Source organism: Macaca thibetana, chromosome 12 (genome assembly GCF_024542745.1).
Source record: "Macaca thibetana thibetana isolate TM-01 chromosome 12, ASM2454274v1, whole genome shotgun sequence".
Taxonomy (NCBI): Eukaryota; Metazoa; Chordata; class Mammalia; order Primates; family Cercopithecidae; genus Macaca; species Macaca thibetana.
Window position 1 is genome coordinate 39,618,663 of NC_065589.1, and position 22,250 is coordinate 39,640,912.

At 39.1% G+C, this 22,250-nt stretch overlaps 2 protein-coding genes across 9 annotated transcripts in view; one reads left to right on the forward strand and one right to left on the reverse strand.

Moving 5' to 3' along the window:
* SUMO1 (small ubiquitin like modifier 1) overlaps positions 1-22,250 on the forward strand; it is a 1,087,495-nt gene that overhangs the window by 203,554 nt on the left and 861,691 nt on the right. The window lies entirely within an intron of this gene.
* NBEAL1 (neurobeachin like 1) overlaps positions 1-22,250 on the reverse strand; it is a 206,357-nt gene that overhangs the window by 176,243 nt on the left and 7,864 nt on the right. The gene's annotated exons all lie outside the window — the stretch shown is intronic.

Here is a 22,250-nt window from a genome sequence, read left to right on the forward strand (position 1 = left end):
ATCAAAACTTAAAACTTCTACTCATCAAAAGACACTATTAAGAAAATTGGCCAGGCGCGGTGGCTCACGCCTGTAATCCCAGCACTTTGGGAGGCTGAGACGGGCGGATCACGAGGTCAGGAGATCGAGACCATCCTGGCTAACACGGTGAAACCCCGTCTCTACTAAAAAGTACAAAAAACTAGCCGGGCGAGGTGGTGAGCGCCTGTAGTCCCAGCTACTTGGGAGGCTGAGGCGGGAGAATGGCGTAAACCTGGAGGCGGAGCTTGCAGTGAGCCGAGATCCGGCCACTGCACTCCAGCCTGGGCTACAGAGCGAGACTCCGTCTCAAAAAAAAAAAAAAAAAAAAGAAAAAAAAAAGAAAATGGAGGCTGGGTGCAGTGGCTCACAACTGTAACCCCCACACTTTGGGAAGCTGATGTGAGAGAATCGCTTGAGCCCAGGAATTCGAGACCAGCCTAAGCAACATAGTGAGATCCCATCTCTTTAAAAAATAGAAAAAAATTAGCTGGGTGTGGTTGCGCATGCCAGTAGTCCCAATTACTCAGCAGGGTGAGGTTGGAGGAATTCCTGAGCACAGGAAGTCAAGACTGCAGTGCGCTGTGATCATGCCACTGAGTGACACGTGCCATTAGTAAACAAAAAGATTAAAATCTCTGCACTTGTGAAACTTATATTCTGGTGACAGAGTAAGACTCTAAAGAAAAAAGAAAATGGAAAGACAAACCATACTGGCTGAAAATATTCTCAGGGACTTGTATGAAAAACATAAAGATCTCCTACAAATCAATAACAAAAAGACAATTCGATTTAAAAATGGGCAAAAAGCTTGGACACTTCACAAAAGGGAATACACAAACGGCCAAACGGCATCCTAATCTGTGACCAATATCATTAGTTATCCAGATAAATGCAAATTAAAACCAAGTAAGATACTATTATATACCCACCAGAATGGCTAAAATTAGAAAAACTATATCACGTTAGTGAAGACGTGCAGTAACGGTAACTCTCATACATAACTGGTGGCAGTATGAAACAGGATCACCACTTAGAAAAGTTTAAGTTAAATATACACATATCAAACAGCCCAGCCATTCCTCTCCCAGATAAATGAATACAAATATCCACAAAAACACTTGTACAAAAATGTTTATGGAAACTTTGTTTATAACAGCCCAAAGCCAAAAACAAAACTTCTATCAAGTTAACAGATAAACAAATTGTTATATATTCATACAACGGAATATTATTCCAGGAATAAAAATGAACTATTGATACTCACAATGACAAAAAATTTTTTCAAAAATCTATTGAGCAAAAGATGTTAGGCATCAAAGCACGTATCACTTATTTATTTATTCATGTATTTATTATTTATTTATTTATGAGACAGGTTCTCATTCTGTTACCCCGGCTGGAGTGCAGTGGCATAATCACGGTTCACTACGGCCTCAAACTCCTGAGCCCAAGGAATCCTCCTGCCTCAGCACTCCAAGTAGCTGGGATTATAGCTATCATGTCTGGTTAATTTTTGTATTTTTTGTGGAGACTGGGTCTTGTTACAGTCTCAAACTCCTGGCCTCAAGTGATCCTCCCACCTTGGCTTCCCAAAGTGCTGAGATTATAGGTATGAGCCACCTCGACCAGCCTGATATCACTTATATGTAGTTCTAGAGCAGTCTATGGTGACAGAAATTAGACAACATGGCTGCCTCTGGGAGGACTGACTGCAAAGCGGCACAGAGGGAACTTTCTTGGGTGATAGAAATTTTACATTTCTTGACTAAAGTAGTGTTTATACAAATGTTTGCATGCATCAAAATTCATCACATTTGACACTTAAAATCTGTGCATTTTTATGCTTTGTGACATTTCAATAAAGCTGAGTTGAAAAAAAAAACTATGATCCCGAGGGTGGTTCCAAGATGGCTGAATAGGAACAGCTCCAGGCTACAGCTCCCAGCGTGAGCGATGCAGAAGTCAGGTGATTTCTGCATTTCCAATTGAGGTACCGGGTTCATCTCACTGGGGCTTGTTGGACAGTGGGGGCAAGACAGTGGGTGCAGCCCACCGAGCGTGAGCTGAAGCAGGGTGAGGCATCGCCTCACTTGGGAAGCACAAGGGGTCAGGGAATTCCCTTTCCTAGCCAAGGGAAGCAGTGACACAGGGCACCTGGAAAATAGGATCACTCCCACCCTAATACTGCACTTTTCCAACGGTCTTAGCAAACGACACACCAGATTATATCCCGCATCTGGCTCAGAGGGTTCCTTGCCCACGGAGCCCTGCTCATTGCTAGCACAGCAGTCAGAGATCTAACTGCAGCAGCAGCAAGCCTGGGGGAGGGGTGCCCGCCATTGCTGAGGCTTAAGTAAGTAAACAAAGCCTCTGGGAAGCTCGAACTGGGTGGAGCCCACCGCAGCTCAAGGAGGCCTGCCTGCCTCTGTAGATTCCACCTCTGGGGGTAGGGCATAGCTGAACAAAAGGCAGCAGAAACCTCTGCAGACTTAAATGTCCCTATCTGACAGCTTTGAAGAGAGTAGTGGTTCTCCCAGCACAGAGTTTGAGATCTGAGAACGGATGGACTGCCTCCTCAAGCTGGTCCCTGACCCCCAAGTAGCCTAATTGGGAGGCATCCCCCAGTAGGGGCAGACTGACACCTCACATGTCCAGGTACCCCTCTGAGAGGAAGCTTCCAGAGGAACAATCAGGCAGCAACATTTGCTGTTCAGCAATATTCACTGTTCTGCAGCCTCTGCTGCTGATACCCAGGTGAACAGGTTCTGGAGTGGACCTCCAGCAAACTCCAACAGACCTGCAGCTGAGGGTCCTGACTGTTAGAAGGAAAACTGACAAACAGGAAGGACAACCACACCAAAACCCTATCTGTACGTCACCATCATCAAAGACCAAAGGTAGATAAAACCACAAATATAGGGGGAAAAACAGAGCAGAAAAGCTGAAAATTCTAAAAATCAGAGCACCTCTCCACCTCCAAAGGAACGCAGCTCCTCTCCAGCAATGGAACAAAGCTGGATGGAGAATGACTTTGATGAGTTGAGAGAAGAAGGCTTCGGACGATCAAACTTCTCCAAGCTAAAGGAGGAAGTTCAAATCCAACTCAAAGAAGCTAAAAACCTTGAAAAAAGATCAGATGAATGGCTAACTAGAATAAACAGTGTAGAGAAGTCTTTCAGTGACCTGATGGAGCAGAAAACCACAGCATAAGAACTACGTGACAAATGTACAAGCTTCAGTAGCCGATTCAATCAACTGGAAGAAAGGGTATCAGTGATTGAAGATCAAACGAATGAAATGAAGCTAGAAGAGAAGTTTAGAGAAAAAAGAGTAAAACGAAATGAACAAACCCTCCAAGAAATATGGGACTATGTGAAAAGACCAAATCTACATCTGATTGGTGTACCTGAAAGTGATGGGGAGAATGTAACCAAGTTGGAAAACACTCTGCAGGATATTATCCAGGAGAACTTCCCCAACCCTAGCAAGGCAGGCCAACATTCAAATTCAGGAAATACAGGGAACGCCACAAAGATACTCCTCGAGAAGAGCAACTCCAAGACACATAATTGTCAGATTCACCAAAGTCAAAATGAAGGAAAAAATGTTACGGGCAGCCAGAGAGAAAGGTAGGGTTACCCACAAAGGGAAGCCCATCAGATTAACAGCAGATCTCTCAGCAGAAACTCCACAAGCCAGAAGAGAGTGGGGGCCAATATTCAACACTCTTAAAGAAAAGAATTTTCAACTCAGAATTTCATATCCAGCCAAACTGTTTCATCAAGGAGAAACAGTCCTTGATGAAGAAGAAATAAAATCCTTTACAGACAAGCAAATGCTGAGGGATTTTGTCACCACCAAGCCTGCTCTACAAGAGCTCCTGAAGGAAGCACTAAACATGGAAAGGAACAACCGGTACCAGCCACTGCAAAAACATGCCAAATTGTAAAGACCATCGATGCTAGGAAAAAACTGCATCAACTAATGAGCAAAATAACCAGCTAACATCATAATGACAGGAACAAGTTCACACATAACAATATTAATCTTAAATGTAAATGGGCTAAATGCTCCAATTAAAAGACACAGACTGGCAAATTGGATAAAGAGTCAAGACCCATCAGTGTGCTGTATTCAGGAGACCCATCTCACGTGCAGAGACACATATAGGCTCAAAATAAAGGGATGGAGGAAGATCTACCAAGCAAATGGAAAACAAAACAAAAAGCAGGGGTTGCAATCTAGTCTCTGATAAAACAGACTTTAAACCATCAAAGATCAAAAAAGACAAAGAAGGCCATTACATAATGGTAAAGGGATCAATTCAACAAGAAAAGCTAACTATCCTAAATATATATGCTCCCAATACAGGAGCACCCAGATTCATAAAGCAAGTCCCCAGAGACCTACAAAGAGACATAGACTCCCACACAATAATAATGGGAGACTTCAACACCCCACTGTCAACATTAGACTGATCCATGAGACAGAAAGTTAACAAGGATATCCAGGAATTGAACTCAGCTCTTCACCAAGTGGCCCTAATAGACATCGACAGAACTCTCCACTCCAAATCAACAGAATCTACATTCTTCTCAGCACCACATTGCACTTATTCCAAAACTGACTACATAGTTGGAAGTAAAGCACTCCTCAGCAAATGTAAAAGAACACAAATTATAACAAACTGTCTCTCAGACCACAGTGCAATCAAACTAGAACTCAGGATTAAGAAACTCACTCAAAACCACTCAACAATGACATGGAAACTGAACAATCTGCTCCTGAATGACTACTGGGTACATAATGAAATGAAGGCAGAAATAAAGATGTTCTTTGAAACCAATGAGAACAAAGATACAACATACCAGAATCTCTAGGGCACATTTAAAGCAGTGTGTAGAGGGAAATTTATAGCATTAAATACCCACAAGAGAAAGGAGGAAAGATCTATAATTGACACCCTAACATCACAATTAAAAGAACTAGAGAAGCAAGAACAAACATATTCAAAAGCTAGCAGAAGGCAAGAAATAACTAACATCAGAGCAGAACCGAAGGAGAGAGAGACAAAAAAACCCTTCAAAAAATCAATGAATCCAGGAGCTGGTTTTTTGAAAAGATCAACAAAACTGATAGACCGCTAGCAAGACTAATAAAGAAGAAGAGAGAAGAATCAAATAGACACAATAAAAAATGATAAAGGGGATATCACCACCGACCCCACAGAAATACAAACTACCATCAGAGAATACTATAAACACCTATATGCAAAAAAACTAGAAAATCTAGAAGAAATGGATAAATTCCTGGACACATACACCCTCCCAAGACTAAACCAGGAAGAAGTTGAATCCCTGAATAGACCAATAACAGGCTCTGAAATTGAGGCAATAATTAATAGCCTACCAACCAAAAAAAGTCCAGGACCAGATGGATTCACAGCCGAATTCCACCACAGGTACAAGGAGGAGCTGGTACCATTCCTTCTGAAACTATTCCAATCAACAGAAAAAGAGGGAATCCTCCCTAACTCATTTTATGAGGCCAGCATCATCCTGATACCAAAGCCTGGCAGAGACACAACAACAAAGAGAATTTTAGACCAATATCCCTGATGAACACTGATGCAAAACTCTTCGATAAAATACTGGCAAACTGAATCCAGCAGCACATCAAAAACCTTATCCACCATGCTCAAGTGGGCTTCATTCCTGTGATGCAAGGCTGGTTCAACATACGCACATCAGTAAACGTAATCCAGCATATAAACAGAACCAAAGACAAAAACCATACGATTATTTCAATAGATGCAGAAAAGGCCTTTGACAAAATTCAACAGCCCTTCATGCTAAAAACTCTCAGTAAACTAGGTATTGATGGGATGTATCTCAAAATAATAAAAGCTATTTATGACAAACCCACAGACAATATCATACTGAATGGGCAAAAACTGGAAGCATTCCCTTTGAAAACTGGCACAAGACAGGGATGCCCTCTCTCACCACTCCTATTCAACACAGTGTTGGAAGTTCTGGCTAGGGCAATCAGGCAAGAGAGAAATAAAGGGTATACAATTAGGAAAAGAGGAAGTCAAATTGTCCCGGTTTGCAGATGACATGATTGTATATTTAGAAAACCCCAACGTCTCAGCCCAAAATCTCCTTAAGCTGATAAGCAGCTTCAGCAACGTCTCAAGATACAAAATCAATGTGCAAAAAATCACAAGCATTCTTATACACCAATAACAAACAGAAAGCCAAATCATGAGTGAATTCCCATTCACAATTGCTTCAAAGAGAATAAAATACCTAGGAATCCAACTTACAAGGGATGTGAAGGACCTCTTCAAAGAGAACTACAAACCACTGCTCAACGAAATAAAAGAGGACACAAACAAATGGAAGAACATTCCATGCTCATGGATAGGAAAAATCAATATCGTGAAAATGGGCATACTGCCCAAGGTAATTTATAGATTCAATGCCATCCCCATTAAGCTACCAATGACTTTCTTCACAGAATTGGATAAAACTATTTTAAAGTTCATATGGAACCAAAAAAGAGCCTGCACTGCCAAGACAATCCTAAGCAAAAAGAACAAAGTTGGAGGCATCACGCTACCTGACTTCAAACTATACTACAACGCTACAAGTAACCAAAACAGCATGGTACTGGTACCAAAACAGAAATATAGACCAATGGAACAGAACAGAGCCCTCAGAAATAATACCACATTTCTACAACCATCTGATCTTTGACAAACCTGACAAAAACAAGAAATGGGGAAAGGATTTCCTATTTAATAAATGGTGCTGGGAAAACTGGCTAGCTATATGTACGAAGCTGAAACTGGATCCCTTCCTTACACCTTATACAAAAATTAATTCAAGATGGATTAAAGAGTTAAATGTTAGACCTAAAACCATAAAAACCCTAGAAGAAAACCTAGGCAATACCATTCAGGACATAGGCATGGGCGAGGACTTCATGCCTAAAACACCAAAAGCAATGGCAACAAAAGCCAAAATTGAAAAATGGGATCTAATTAAACTAAAGATCTTCTGCACAGCAAAAGAAACTACCATCAGAGTGAACAGGCAACCTACAGAATGGGAGAAAATTTTTGCAATCTACTCATCTGACAAAGGGCTAATATCCAGAAGCTACAAAGAACTCAAATTTACAAGAAAAAAGCAAACAACCCTATCAAAAAGTGGGCGAAGGATATGAACAGACACTTCTCAAAAGAAGACGTTAATGCAGCCAACAGACACATGAAAAAATGCTCATCATCACTGGCCATCAGAGAAATGCAAATGAAAACCACAATGAGATACCATCTCACACCAGTTAGAATGGCAATCATTAAAAAGTCAGGAAACAGCAGATGCTGGAAAGGATGTGGAGAAATAGGAACACTTTTACACTATGGGACTGTAAACTAGTTCAACCATTGTGGAAGACAGTGTGGCGATTCATCAAGGATCTAGAACTAGAAATACCATTTGATTCAGCCATCCCATTACTAGGTATATACCCAAAGGATTATAAATCATGCTGCTATGAAGACACATGCACACATATGTTTATTGTGGCACTATTCACAATAGCAAAGACTTGGAACCAACTCAAATGTCCATCAATGATAGACTGGATTAAGAAAATGTGGCACATATACACCATGGAATACTATGCAGCCATTAATAAAGATGAGTTCATGTCCTTTGTAGGGACATGGATGAAGCTGGAAACCATCATTCTCAGCAAATTATTGCAAGGACAAAAAACCAAACACCGCACGTTCTCACTCATAGGTGGGAACTGAACAATTAGAACACTTGGACACAGGAACGTGAACATCACACACTGGGGCCTGTTGTGGGGTGGGGGGAGGGGGTGGGATAGCATTAGGAGATATACCTAATGTAAATGACGAGTTAATGGGTGCAGCACACCAACATGGCACATGTATGCATATGTAACAAACCTGCATGTTGTGCACATGTACCCTAGAACTTAAAGTATAAAATAAAAAAAATTTTTTTAAAACTATGATCCCTTGGAAATTTTTAGGTATATTAACCGTATCTTTAAAAATGATGCTCAATTCTTTTCCTTTGCCTCCTCAATACTTCCTCATGTCAGTCAGATTTCAACATATGATTTAGGAGTCTCAGTTATGTAGTCATTAAATATCATTGCTTAAGTACTGCTCTTGGTTAAAGGGAACTCAAGGAACTTATTTCCCTGAAATAAAAGCATTACACTACAAATCAAAATCTAAAAGAATGTTCCCAGAATACGCAGGGACTACTGACCTTTTGTATATTTGGTTTTTCTATTAATATACAGTTCTAAAATCAGCTTGTAAACTACGGCTCTGTACATCATTACTGAGAAATCAGATGGAAATATTTTAGAAAAAGAGCTACCTTTTGTGAGAAATTTTTGCAAGAGTTTCACTACTTGCTTTTTACATGTCCAACTAGAATGTCATTCATTTATTCATTCATTTATCCATTCAGGATAGAACTCCAGAAACACAAGTAGCTGAAGTCTTCCTTATCATTGTTCCTCTCTAATACAGCAGAGAATTACCTCTTGGCAAAAGACACAAAACAGTCACACAACACCATAAAGAATTAATGCATTTCTCTTCTAATGCATATTTTATTTAGGAACTCTAGTATCTGGTTCAAATTGTAAAGGTCTGGCTACCAAGCGTTTGGCAAGCACAGAGTTCACCTACAAAACTGAGCAACTAGAAGGAAAAAAAAGGTACTTAAATTTGGAGGTGTTTCATTTATTAAGCAGTAAAGCACTTACAATTTTTTTAACATCTCCCATACACTAAGTAGTACAGCAGGCATTTAAAAAATATATCATCCCATTTACTCCTTTACAACTATCCAGTGAAGAAAATTTAATTTCCCCCATTTTACAGGTTAGAAAAGGGAAGTTCTAAAGATGTATAATTTGCCCAGTCACACAGCTAGTAATGGATAATGCTGGAATTAAAATGTAAGAATACACGAATCCAGTATGTGCTCTTTCCACTACACTACAATGGCTTTAACTGTGTGCATAAATAAAATGGATCTTTAGTGGGCAAAAAGAGGAAAAGAGGAGCTTCGTCAGGATCAGTAAACTCAAAGTCATAAAGCAGTTAACACACACAAAAAGCCAAATTTTATACATCCTTATACAAACGCTCAGATCATTTCACTGCCAAAGGCCATAAAAAGAAAGATCCCCACAATAGAAACAATATTAATTAAATCTCAAGCTGAGTCACTTTCATGGTTAAGACGAGTTTGCTTTATTGAAACACCAGCATCTGGCCTATCTTGCCATTTGTACGGTATTTATTTATTAACACAACATACAAATGTATTAAGTAGTGGAGGAGTGCTGCAGCCAAATTACTTGGACTCTAATCCCTGCTCTGTCACTTTCTTACACAAGTCAGCCTATGTTTGCACATCAGTTTCTTCCTCTATAAAAATGAACATAATGATGTCTCACAGGACTGTTGTGAAAATAAAATAATCTAACCCATGTCAAAGGCTTAGAATGCCTAGCATATAGTATATGCTCAATAAGTATCAATAAATATTATTTTCATAATCTACTATATGTGCCCAAATCAGGAAACTCCCACAAAACAGTAATGTTCTATGCTATACATATCTAAGTGTTTCATGATCCCCTTTGCCACTTGATTTTAAATTTTATTCTTTTCATCTCAAATCTCTTTGCATTTACTATCTGTGTGACTTTCAGCAGGTTACTTCACCTCTCTGAGCTGTTCTTTGTCTATAAGATGAAGATAATACTTCCTACCTCATAGGGCTGTTGAGAGCACTAAATGAGATAATGCACAAAAGGCACTCAATAGTGCCTGACATTTAGCAAATGCTCAAAACATGTTGGTTACCACAATTATTATTATTATTTTTTTTTTTTTTTTTTTTTTTTTTTTTTTGAGACGGAGTCTCGCTCTGTCGCCCAGGCTGGAGTGCAGTGGCGCGATCTCGGCTCACTGCAAGCTCTGCCTCCCGGGTTCACGCCATTCTCCTGCCTCAGCCTCCCGAGTAGCTGGGACTACAGGCGCCCACAACCGCGCCCGGCTAATTTTTTGTATTTTTTTTAGTAGAGACGGGGTTTCACCGTGGTCTCAATCTCCTGACCTTGTGATCTGCCCGCCTCGGCCTCCCAAAGTGCTGGGATTACAGGCGTGAGCCACCGCGCCCGGCCACCACAATTATTATAATATAGACTTTGCCATCAAGTTGGTCATGATCCAATATAAGAAAATAATCCAAATATTTACAAAATCAAGTTTACTGATTCTGTACTCAAATATTCATCCAATCATCCCATCTGCCATTGATTAAGACAAATAATCTTTCTTTTTGGACTGTTAGGTAGTTCCCTACAATTTCTCCTATCTATACATACCTACTAACGAGATGTGTTAAATTTAAATCCATTCATCTCCTCTGTCCTGCCCAAATACTTTCAATGGCTCCCTATTAGTAAAGGATGAAGTCTGAACACTTAACTTAGAGCTGTGCTGTCCAATATGGGGGCCACTAGTCACATGTGATTACTTAAATTATGTTAAAGCACAGCAGATGTTTAGCTTCTCATAACACCCACTGACGTTTTGGGAGGTGTTAGAGAGGATAATGGAATTAAATGATCCATGCAATTTCCCCTAGTTCTTCAGAGACAGGGTTACAGCTAAGAATAGGGAGAATGCTTTATTTGCTCTATGCAATGATATTTGGATTACAGTATTCACTCAAGTTTTAAAACTATCAAATTTTACATGCATATAAATATTTCAATCATATGATAGGCAGTTCCCAACTTAAATATGAATTGAATTTTAAAAGTTCGTTTAAGTCAGTTATATTTATATTTTGTAACATCCTACCAAAAGAAGATAAATTCCCCCCACAGAAACATTATAAAAGTGATTAATCTTGTAAGTCAGCCCTCAAATTTTTCTGATACAATCTAGCAACTATAAAAAACATTTAGTAAGTACAGGCCGGCCGGGCACAGTGGCTCACGCCTGTAATTCCAGCACTTTGGGAGGCCAAAGCAGGCAGATCACCTGAGGTCAGGAGTTCAAGACCAGCCTGACCAACATGGAGAAATCCCGTCCTACCAAAAATACAAAATTAGGCGGGCGTGGTGGTGCATGCCTGTAATCCCAGCTACTCAGGAGGTGAGGCAGGAGAACTGCTTGAACACGGGAGGTGGAGGTTTCAGTGAGCAGAGATCGCACCATTGCACTCCAGCCTGAGCAACAAGAGCGAAACTCCATCTCAAAAAAAAAAAAAAAAAAAGCCAGGTGTGGTGACTCACACCTGTAATCCCAGCACTTTGGGAGGAGGCCAAGGTGGTTGGATCACAAGGTCAAGAGATCAAGACCATCTCGGCCAATGTGGTGAAACCCCATCTCTACTAAAAATACAAAAAATTATCTGGGTGTGGTGGTGCGTGCCTGTAGCCCCAGCTACTCAGGAGGCTGAGGCAGGAGGATCGCTTGAACCTGCGAAGTGGAGGCTGCAGTGAGCCGAGATCACTCTACCACACTCCGGCCTGGAGACAAAGCAAGACTCCGTCTCAAAAAAAAAAAAAGTACAGGCCAACCATGTACGAACTAGGGACCATGCTAGACCATGACTATAAAGACAAATAAAATACAGTCTTGTCCTGAAAGTGCTCATTGTTCAAGAGAAAAGAGGTATAAACAAATAAATGCAAAACAGCCTGTGAAGCAACACAGTTGTGAAAAATACTGAAATAATACAAAGAAGGGAGTTATTGATTCTGTCAAGGGTTGGGGTAGTCCCAAACGCTCAAAACAGTGTCAAAGAATCAAAAACAGATACAGATCACTCTCAGGGGTGAGGGTGGCGGACGCCTGTAGTCCCAGGGGAAGGAGAGAACCCGGGAGGCGGAATCCAGACTCCGTCTCAAAAAAAAAAAAAAAAAAAAAAAAAAAACAGAGAGGGTCGGGGGAGAACCAGACAGCAAGATATGTTCAAAGATGTACAACATTTGGTATCATTCCAGTGTAGAAATGATAGGAAGCAGTGGATAATCATATAGGATTATCAGAGTGGAGAAGTCAGCACTTCCTAACTCAGTATTCATCCCAACACTGTTCACTTGAAAGATAATAGATACGATTGGAAAAGGTTTTTTAAAAAGGGTGGTGGGGGTTGTGACACTAGAAACTACTGATCATCATTTCCTAGATCTGGTATTTCATTATGAGTAATTTTTGCAAAAACCTGATAATTTCCTCATAATAACACCACTACTACTAGAAAGATTTGCAGAAGAGCTATCTATTATTCTCAATCCCACTTCCAGATTCTCAATTAAAAGTATATCCAGATACAGACTTTTTATGCTACTCATCCCAAGATGTTATGTAATGGATAGCGGCCTGTTAAATATAAACCTATTCCTTAGTACATGCCAACTTTCTGATATATGTATATTTCCCACAACAACTGAAAATACATACAACAAATTTGGGAATTTTCACATTTTAAAAGGTACAACTTCCGGCTGGGCATGGTGGATCACGCCTATAATCCCAGCACTTTGGAAGGCCAAGGTGGGTAGATCACCCGAGGTCAGGAGTTCGAGACTAGCCTGGCCAACATAATGAAAACCTGTCTCTACCAAAAATACAAAAATTAGCCAGGCGTGGTAGTGTGCGCCTGTAGTCCCAGCTACTTGGGAGGCTGAGGCAGGAGAATCACTTGAGCCTGGGAAGTGGAGGTTGCAGTGAGCCAAGATGGCACCACTGTACTCCAGCCTGGGCAACAGTGAGACTCTGTCTACAAAAAAAAAAGCTACAATTTCCTTTGCGCTTTCTTTGGGTTTTTGTTCTTATCTTCTTAAATGGGTGAAGCAATAGTTACCTATTCCTGCATAAAAAATTACCCTAAAATTCAGCCGCTTAAAACAACAAACATTTATTATCTCACTGTTTCTTAGGGTTAGAATTCAAGAGTGGCTCAGGCTGGTGCTTCTGGCTCAGGACTTCTCATGATCTTGTAACAAACATGCCAACTAAGGTGACAGTCATATCAAAGCTTGACTGGGCTGAAGGAACCACTTAAACGCTCACTCATATGGTAGTTGGCAAGAGCCGTCCATTCTTTACAAGATGGGCCTCTCTATAGGGCTATTCATTACTGAACTTCTGGACTCCCCTGGAGTAAGCAATCAAAAAATAATAATAATAAAGGATAACTGAAGTGAAACAATAGTGTCTTTCATAGCCTAATTTCAGAAATGACTTACTATCACTTTTGCCAAATTCTACTGATCACACAGATCAACCATGGTACAATGTGGGAGGGGACTGTACACAAGAGTGTAAATACCATGAGGTGGGATCTGAAGATTGGCTACCACAAATGACTAGTTCATTAAGTTTTAGTCCTTTTTATTTCTAACATATGTACTTAAATTTTCCTAAGTAATTATGTAGCTGCCAAGTTCCAAAATGTAGTTTATTGTTCAATTTTTTAAAATTCCAGTTTTTCCCCCATTTCAACGCAGTCTATTTCTTTTTCAAAACTGCTAGGTCACTTTTTTCATATTTCTATGATTCCAAGATTCTTAATATTTGACATCTTTGAAATCAAAATGCATCTCAAAATTGCCCTTAGAGAGGTAGCTGACATTTGTTCTTGCCTGTTCATGTGCAAACCTGGTAGTAGACTTCATATTGACATTCCTTCACTAGATTAACTTGTATAGTTAGTACTACACATAAGTTTAACTAGCATTCAAAATGTCTTCAAAAAATTATACTGTGATTAGGCAATAAAATGAAATTGTGTACAAAGAAAGGCATTGAGAACAGAACAACATGGTATAATTTGACATGAACTTCAATGTTTTCAGATTCTGTGATATATAGAATCTGTTCAACTTTTTTTCTGAGATAGCAACAACAGCCCACTGCAGCTTCAACCTACTAGGTGTGAGTGATCCTCACACCTCAGACTCCCAAGTGGCTGTGACTATAGGCACACACCACCATGCCTGGCTAATTTTTGAATTTTTTTTGTAGAGACAAGGCCTCACTATGTTGTGCAGGCTGGTCTCGAACCCCTGGGCTTGAGTGATCCTGTCATCCTGGTCTTCCAAAGTGCTGGGACTACAGGTGTGAGCCACTGTACCTGGTATATTTATTTTATAATCTCTGCCTTCTAATATCAACATATGAAGTCTTTCTAGATCCATGTTTACTGTCTACTTCTGTTGGTTCTCATTCCTGGCACTTTCCCCTGAAGTCCTAGCGGGAGGAGGAGAGTGAAGTGGGTTTGCTTAGAATCTAGTTGATCCTTATGCCAAAGGTGTAAGCTTCGGGAATCAGAAGGGAAATTCCGGTTAGTCCCTTGGCTTTACATTTGATATCTGTTCTTTATTATTATTGTAAATTGATCTTTATTATTATTATTATTTTGATCACTTACTCTGGGGGAATTTAGAAGTTCAGTACTGAGTAGCCCTATGGAGAGGCCCATCTTGTAAAGAACAGAAGCCTCTTCTAACCTCTACCCACTTACAAGGCCATGAAAACAAAAGCTCAAGTTCATCAGGCAAAAGAGAATTTCATTTACCTAAGTTTCTGCTTTCATTAAGATTTGGCTTCATAATGCCTTACCATGTTGCCAGTTTTTCAATGCTTTTAAGATGTTTCTTAAATTTTATCCAGAATGTCTAATAATTTTCAGAAAGGTTAGCCTAAACAACCTAGTCTACCTTATTGCCAGAAATGAAAATCTATACTTAAAGACCATTTTTCCATTATACTTCTTGGTCATGTCTTATGCTTGCCTGGAATATCTTCTGTAACTATTAAGCTACTATACAGTCTTTAAAACCTTGATTGATGCTACCTCTTCCACTAAGCTAAACCTGATGACTTCATCCCTCCATCTTGCTTTAGTTTACTTATTATCTGGACCTACAATCTAAGTGGGAAACTGAGTCTAGCTGGGAAAGCATGCCCTCAGATGGACTCACAGTCAATTAAATAGATGAAGGCAAAAATTTTGATGAAAGGAAAACCCATCACATCCAAGAGAGGTTTGGAAGCCACTTTAACACAAACAAAAGTAGTAATATTGTAAGAGGTGTATGTATACAAAATAGGCTTAGAATACACCAATTCCTAGTGAGAGAGGTTTCAAATTTTACTTTTTGTATGTTTTTATTAACTTTTTTTTTTTTTTGAGACAGGGTCTCACTCTGTTGCCCAGGCTGAAGTACAGTGGCAAAATCGTGGCTCACTGCAGCCTCAACCACCTGGGCTTAAGTGATTCTCCCACTTCGGCCTCCTGAGTAGCTGGGACCACAGGCACCTGCCATCATGCCCAGTTAAGTTTTGTATTATCTGTAGAGGCAGGGTTTCACCATGTTGCCCCAGGCTAGAATTTCTTAAAAAGTTTATGTAACTATCCATTCAGATAACTAATAAAGTTCTAGGTCTGATCAATATACTGTAGAAATATCACTGTTAAAATCAGCAGAACTGGCCCGCATCTGCAATGTTAGGTAAAATACGTCCTGTTGCATGAATTCTGTGTTTATATTGGAGTCTCACACATGGTGGTCAGGTAAAGAAGCTTCTGATGCAGGCTGGGCACACTGGCTCACGCCTATAACCCCAACACTTTGGGAAGCTGAGGTGGGCAGAGCACTTGAGGCCAGGAGTTTGAGACCAGCCTGGTCAACATGGTAAAACCCCATCTCTACTAAAAGTACAAAAATTAGTCAGGCATGGTGGCACACCCCTATAATCACAGCTACTCAGGAGGCTGAGGTACGAGACTCACTTGAACTCGGGAGGTGGAGGTTGTAGTGAGCCGAGATTGCACCATTGCACTCCAGCCTGAGCAGCAGAGCAAGACTCTGACTCAAAAGTTTCTGATGCAGGTGTTTTTGGGAAGTCAGTCAAGTTATCAAAGGGTGCACTGTGGTCCAGGATACAGATGGTAGGGAAGGTTGTATATGGGAATGCTCTACACTTTCTGCTCAATTTTTCTGGGAACCTAAAACTGCTCTAAAAATATAATTTATACACTTTTAAAAAATTAACCAAATAAAAAATAGGAAAATATACAATTCAGGTGCATACAGTAGGCACCCAATAAAAATGAGTCAAATGGGACTAAAGTTAATTCTTTAGGAAAGAAAAATATTATTACTGTAATGTATTAATTAAATATATTAACATGTATATATTAACATACAGACATATTACTATAACATTAACACTTGTCAAATGGAGTTTAAAATATTCCATGAAACTTGAAATAATCTTCAAGTTTCATGTCAAGTTGAAGTTTTTCAAATTAAATATATTAATAATTTATAGCAGTAAATGTAATTAATTTACATATGCATAAAGAACTAAAAGTCTCTGAATAATGAGATTTTCTGCAACTGACTTCCGGCATACCTGTATCTTCTAAATTTTCTACAATTAAGTTATATATCTTAATCGAAAAATTAAAGCTCAGCATAAAAGTAAAATATTACTATTTTTTTCTTAGAACATAAATCTAATCAAAAAGTCAGGCCAGATGCAGTGGCTCATACCTATAATTCCACCATTTTGGGAGGCCGAGGCATAAGGATTGCTTGGACCAGGAATTCAAGACCAGCCTGGGCAACATATCAAGATCCTGCCTCTTAAAAAAAAAAAAAAATCGGGTCTGGTGCAGTGGCTCATGCCTGTAATTCCAGCACTTTGGGAGGCCAAGACGGGTGGATCACGAGGTCAAGAGATCAAGACCTTCCTGGCCAACATGGTGAAAACCTGTCTCCACTAAAAATACAAAAATTAGCTGGGCATGGTAGCACGTGCCTGTAGTCCCAACTACTTGGGAGGCTGAGGCAGGAGAATTGCTTGAACCCCAGAGGCGGAGGTTGCAGTGAGCCAAGATCACGCCATTGCACTCCAGCCTGCTGACAGAGCAAGACTCCATCTCAAAAAAAAAAAAAAAAAAAAAATTGTTCAGAAAATAGCCAGGTGTGGTGGCATACACTTGTAGTCCTAGCTGCTTGGAAGGGTGAGACAGGAAGATCACTTGACCCCACGTGTCCAAGGTTACAGGGAGCTACTACAATTATGCCACTGTACTCCAGCCTGGGTGACAGAGCAAGGCTCTGTGTCTTAAAACAGAAAGTCCATATATTTTTCATTTTTCTCCATAAAATAAAGTTCATTCACTAGAAAGGTTAAATTTTATATTTTGTACAGACAAAAATCACTCAATAAAAAAGAGGTATAAATTCACCTTACAGTGGCATCATAAATTACATACCTTTCTTACCATTCAAATGTTTAATGTCAGTAAAAATTATGTAGTAGTTAAACACATCAAACAAAACTACATTTTTTTTTTTTTTTTACCAGAGGTAAACTGTTTTGAAATGCTTGACTTTTGTGTGAAATGGGTATATCATTTAATCTTCTTTCAATCTGGGTGGATTGAAATCCACCCAGTCTGAATCTAAGTCACAAAACATCAAGAAAAATGTTGGTATCTCTTAGATACGGCTAAGAATAAGTTATTTTTTCATTTTTTAAACAGCAGGGTCTGTATAAAATATATTTAAGAGTAGAACTCATTTTCATTAATGAAAACAAAGTGGCACATTATAATGTAAATTCCATTATTTTAAATAAGAGCTGATGAAGGGATGAGGAAGCAAGTGTTGCTAACTCTTGCCTGAATTCTGATACTTTCAAAGGATTTCAAATATGGCTATGGCACATTTCATAGTCAGTCTACATAGTTCCCCATATCTTAATAGATTTTGAGTGACTAGAACAAAATTGTCACAAAAAAACTGAATTATATTTCCACAAAAGAAATCAAGAGTTGGGGGTGGAGGGGTTAAAAATAAGAAGAAATCAAGGGTTTCTGTCAATAGCCAGGCTGAACATATATTAAAACACTACAAGGCATTAAACCTTGATCTAGAAGCACTTTACTTTACAACTTTAACAATGAAAGACTATTGAAAATTAAGTGGAACACCTGGATTCCAAATGAACCTACTTAAAATGCATAATGAGGATTCTACTAAAGGAGAATATTTAGGCCGGGTGCGGTAGCTCACGCCTTGTAATCTCAGTACTTTGGGAGGCCGAGGAGGACGGATCACAAGGTCAAGAGATCGAGACCATCCTGGCCAACATGGTGAAACACTGTCTCTACTAAAAATGCAAAAATTAGTTGAGTGTGCTGGTGCACGCCTGTAGTTCCAGCTACTTGAGAGGCTGAGGCAGAAGAACTACTTGAACCCAGGAGGCGGAGGTTGCAGTGAGCCAAGATCATACCACTGCACTCCAGCCTGGAGATAGAGCAACACAAAGATTCTGTCTCAAAAAAAAAAAAGGAGAATATTTACAATGGCAACTACTGAATACCAATAATTAAAGCAAGTAATAACAGTGATTCTTTTCAATTATGTGAAGTCTTAATAATATCATTTCTGTAGAGCATAATAGACTAATTATCCACATCTTAATGTATACACACATAAAACTATTCTTAGTAATTGTATAAGAGGTACAAACAGGTAATATTAGAAATAACAGCAGACCTAGAAAAAATGAATAAGGGAATAAAATATCTAACATTATAAATTACACTGATCTATGATTTAAAGAGGTTATACACACACAAAAAAACAGACATAAATATACATGTCTCAGCCCTAAATTCTGAAGATAACAGGAAAACCTAACCTTTTTCCTGCTAAAATGAGAAGCAAGACAAGTATATCCCTCATTTCCATTACTGTAGAATATTAGTTATAAGATAATAGAACTAAATAAAAGAGAACTAGAAGCAGAAGAATGAGAAGCGGAGGGAAGTCCTCATTTTCGGTAGAGGACTTCCTAATGCAGAAGGCAAGCTGAGAGAGCTGCTCAGTCACAACAAAGTGTAGTCTCCAATGCCCACTTCAGACATAGCAAAAGGAAAATGATGGGAAAAAAAAAAAAAAAGAACCTCCAAGATACACAGTCAAGAGCAAGAGAGAAGACTAGCCACGGCAGGTACTGAGTCATATCATAGAACATTTCTTTGAGGATAGAGAAAGCGGGCAATATTTGCCCAATTGGATTTGCAGAGGACAGATACTAAGTGTCCTCTGAGTTCACAGATCATAATATCAAGAAAAACCACAATTGGATCTGATGTATACCACAGATTCCATGTTTCAAGACTGGTATCATGACTGGATGAGAGTTTTGGAGTTCTTGAGATAGATATGAAGTACATTTTGCATATAGGAGAAATATGAATAATTGTGCCTAGAAAGAAGACTGTGGTAGATTGGATCTTTGGTCCCAATTCTTTACTTGCTTGTAGCAAAACTTGCAACGTAATTTTGCAGAAAGGAAAAAAAAGCTGTAGCAAATGTACAGCAATCAAAGTATGTCAGATATAATAATTGTTCAAGGTTTGTTTCTAAAACTAAGGTCCGAGAATGCTTGGAGTTATCAGAAATATTTTCAGAGGTCTATAAGCTCCATATAGAAATTTTTAAAGTTTGCACTCCTGTTTTTATCAATTTTTAAATTAAGCATATTAGGGAAAACTACCTCGCGACTAGTATTGCTACTCGATTTCAAAGGTCACATTTGGATTGCTTCCAAAGGATTATCAGTGACAGTTCAATTTATAGAGCAATATTTTTCAAATTACAGATCTCTGGATTTACAGATGGATTCTTACGTGTCTGAGAATTTTCAGACGCTCTAGAGCAGTGCCACACAAAGTGTGGTACACAGACCAATAAAGGTCCTTGGCCAGGTTAGAACAAAGATGAAGAGGAAACATCTACAAACTTTAGTAGCAGTTTAAGAGTAATTTTAAGTCTGTTGAATTTAATAATAAAAAATTAATATAAGGACTTACATTTTTAACTTTTTCACTCTTTTCAGAACTGCTTTTGTGAAAGCCACTAATATTTATTTATTTATTTATTTACTTACTTACTTACTTACTTCAGAGTCTCGCTCTGTTGCGCAAACTGGAGTACAGTGGTGCAATCTTGGCTCACTGCAGTCTCTGCCCCCCAGGTTCAAGCGATTCTCGAACTGCCTCAGCCTCCTGAGTAGCTGGGACAACAGGTGTGCACCACCACGCCCGGACAATTTTTGTATTTTTAGTAGAGACAGGTTTCACCATTTTGGCCAGGCTGGTCTCGAAATCCTGGCCCCAAGTGATGTGCCCACCTCGGGCTACCAATATTTAAACTGTCAAATCCAATATATGCTCAATAATGCTTTTCCTTTTTTTTTTTTTTGAGACAGAGACTCACTCTGTTGCCCAGGCTGGAGTGCAGCGGCACACACTTGACCCACTGCATCCTCCACCTCTTGGATTCAAGTGATTATCTTGCCTTAGCCTCCTGAGTAGCTGGGATTACAGGTGCATGCCACCACACCCAGCTAACTTTTGTATTTTCAATAGAGATAAGGTTACATCATGTTGGCTAGGCTGGTCTCAAACTCCTGACCTCAAATGATCCGCCTGCCTTGACCTCCCAAAGTGCTGGGACTACAGCTGTGAACCACCATGCCCGGTCCGTAATACTTTTCTTGACTGCCATGTTGAATTTGACACCCCTGACTACTTTTTTCATTTCTTTTTTTCTTTTTTTTGAGACAGAGTCTTACTCTGTCACCCAGGCTGGACTAGAGTGGCATGATCCTGGCTCACTGTAGCCTCAAACTCCTGGGCTCAAGTGAATCTCCCACCTTGGCCTCCTAAAGAGCTAGGATTATAGGCATGAGCCACTGTACTCAGCCAATATCCCTTTACTTTCTGAGGCAACCCAGTCACTCCTGGCTCCTCTCTCATTTAAACTTACAAACTTTTCTTCCTCTGTCACATATTTATTTATTTACTTATTTAAATAACAGAGATGGGGTCTCACTGTTTTGCCCAGACTGGTCACAAAACTCTATCTTCTTCTTAAATGATAATGTTCTTCAGGACTTCCTTTTACCTTCTTCTCTTATTATTCTCATAATAACTCTCCAATAATTCCCAATATGACAACTCTCAAATCTTTATTTTCAGCACAGACCTCTCTTCTAAACTCCAGATATTGAGTATTTCCACCTGAATGTCCCACAAACACGGAGAAGTCAGCATGCCTACCTGAAAACCTAGTGATCTTGTCTAGCTAACTTTGTGAATGTGAAGACCACTTTTTTTTGTCCAAAACAAACAAACAAACAAACAAACAAACAAAACACAGGAAACTATTTCAGACTCTTACACATCTGCACATTATGCTCCACACCTACACTTAAGTACTATCAATTCCACCTGCTTTCAGGGAAATTTAAAGTTTGATGCTCAAAAGGAAAGAATTTAAAAAGTTAATGCATCTTAACAACTTTTTCATTTCAGGTCCACTGATAGAAACTATACATTTCTTGCTTTCATACCTAATTTCTGAAAACAAACATGTAAGTGGTAACTACTACTACTAGGCTGCTAATGATTTTGTTTTGTCTTCTTTAGAGTCAAAGAACATTACCTTCCTTACACACAAAGCCATTATTAAGTCATAGAAAATCGAGAGCCATTTTCATACTTTGCACATACCAGAGACTTATTAAATGTGGCTTAAATTATAAGGGTTGATGTGTATCGGTCCATCTTACTAAAAACTTATTTAGGATTATAACTAAAATTGCATTAATAAGTTAATAATTTTCTCATTAAATATTCACTAATTCCATTTTTCCAAATCTATGTACAAAAGAAATACTTGCCTTTTAACTGAATAAAACACCTCTAAATTCTATTTTCTTTTTGAAGCAAAACTTTTATTCTGAAAAGGAATTTTACTCTGAGCTCACTGCAAAACTATCTATTTCAGTCATATTCCAGATTTAGCAGGACAAAGGGCAAGAGCAGGAAATGGAGCATCATCAGCATCCAAAATAAATTTGGTTTAGAGTAGGGAGGACCCTCAAATCATTATTCAAGATAAATAAGCACTATGCTTGAAAGCAAAAATAACTACAGATGTAAAATCAGTTAAGACATACGTGAATACAGCTTCATTACTACTGATAAAATAGTAAGAGAATATTGCCCACTATTATTATATTAATACAAAGGTAAATG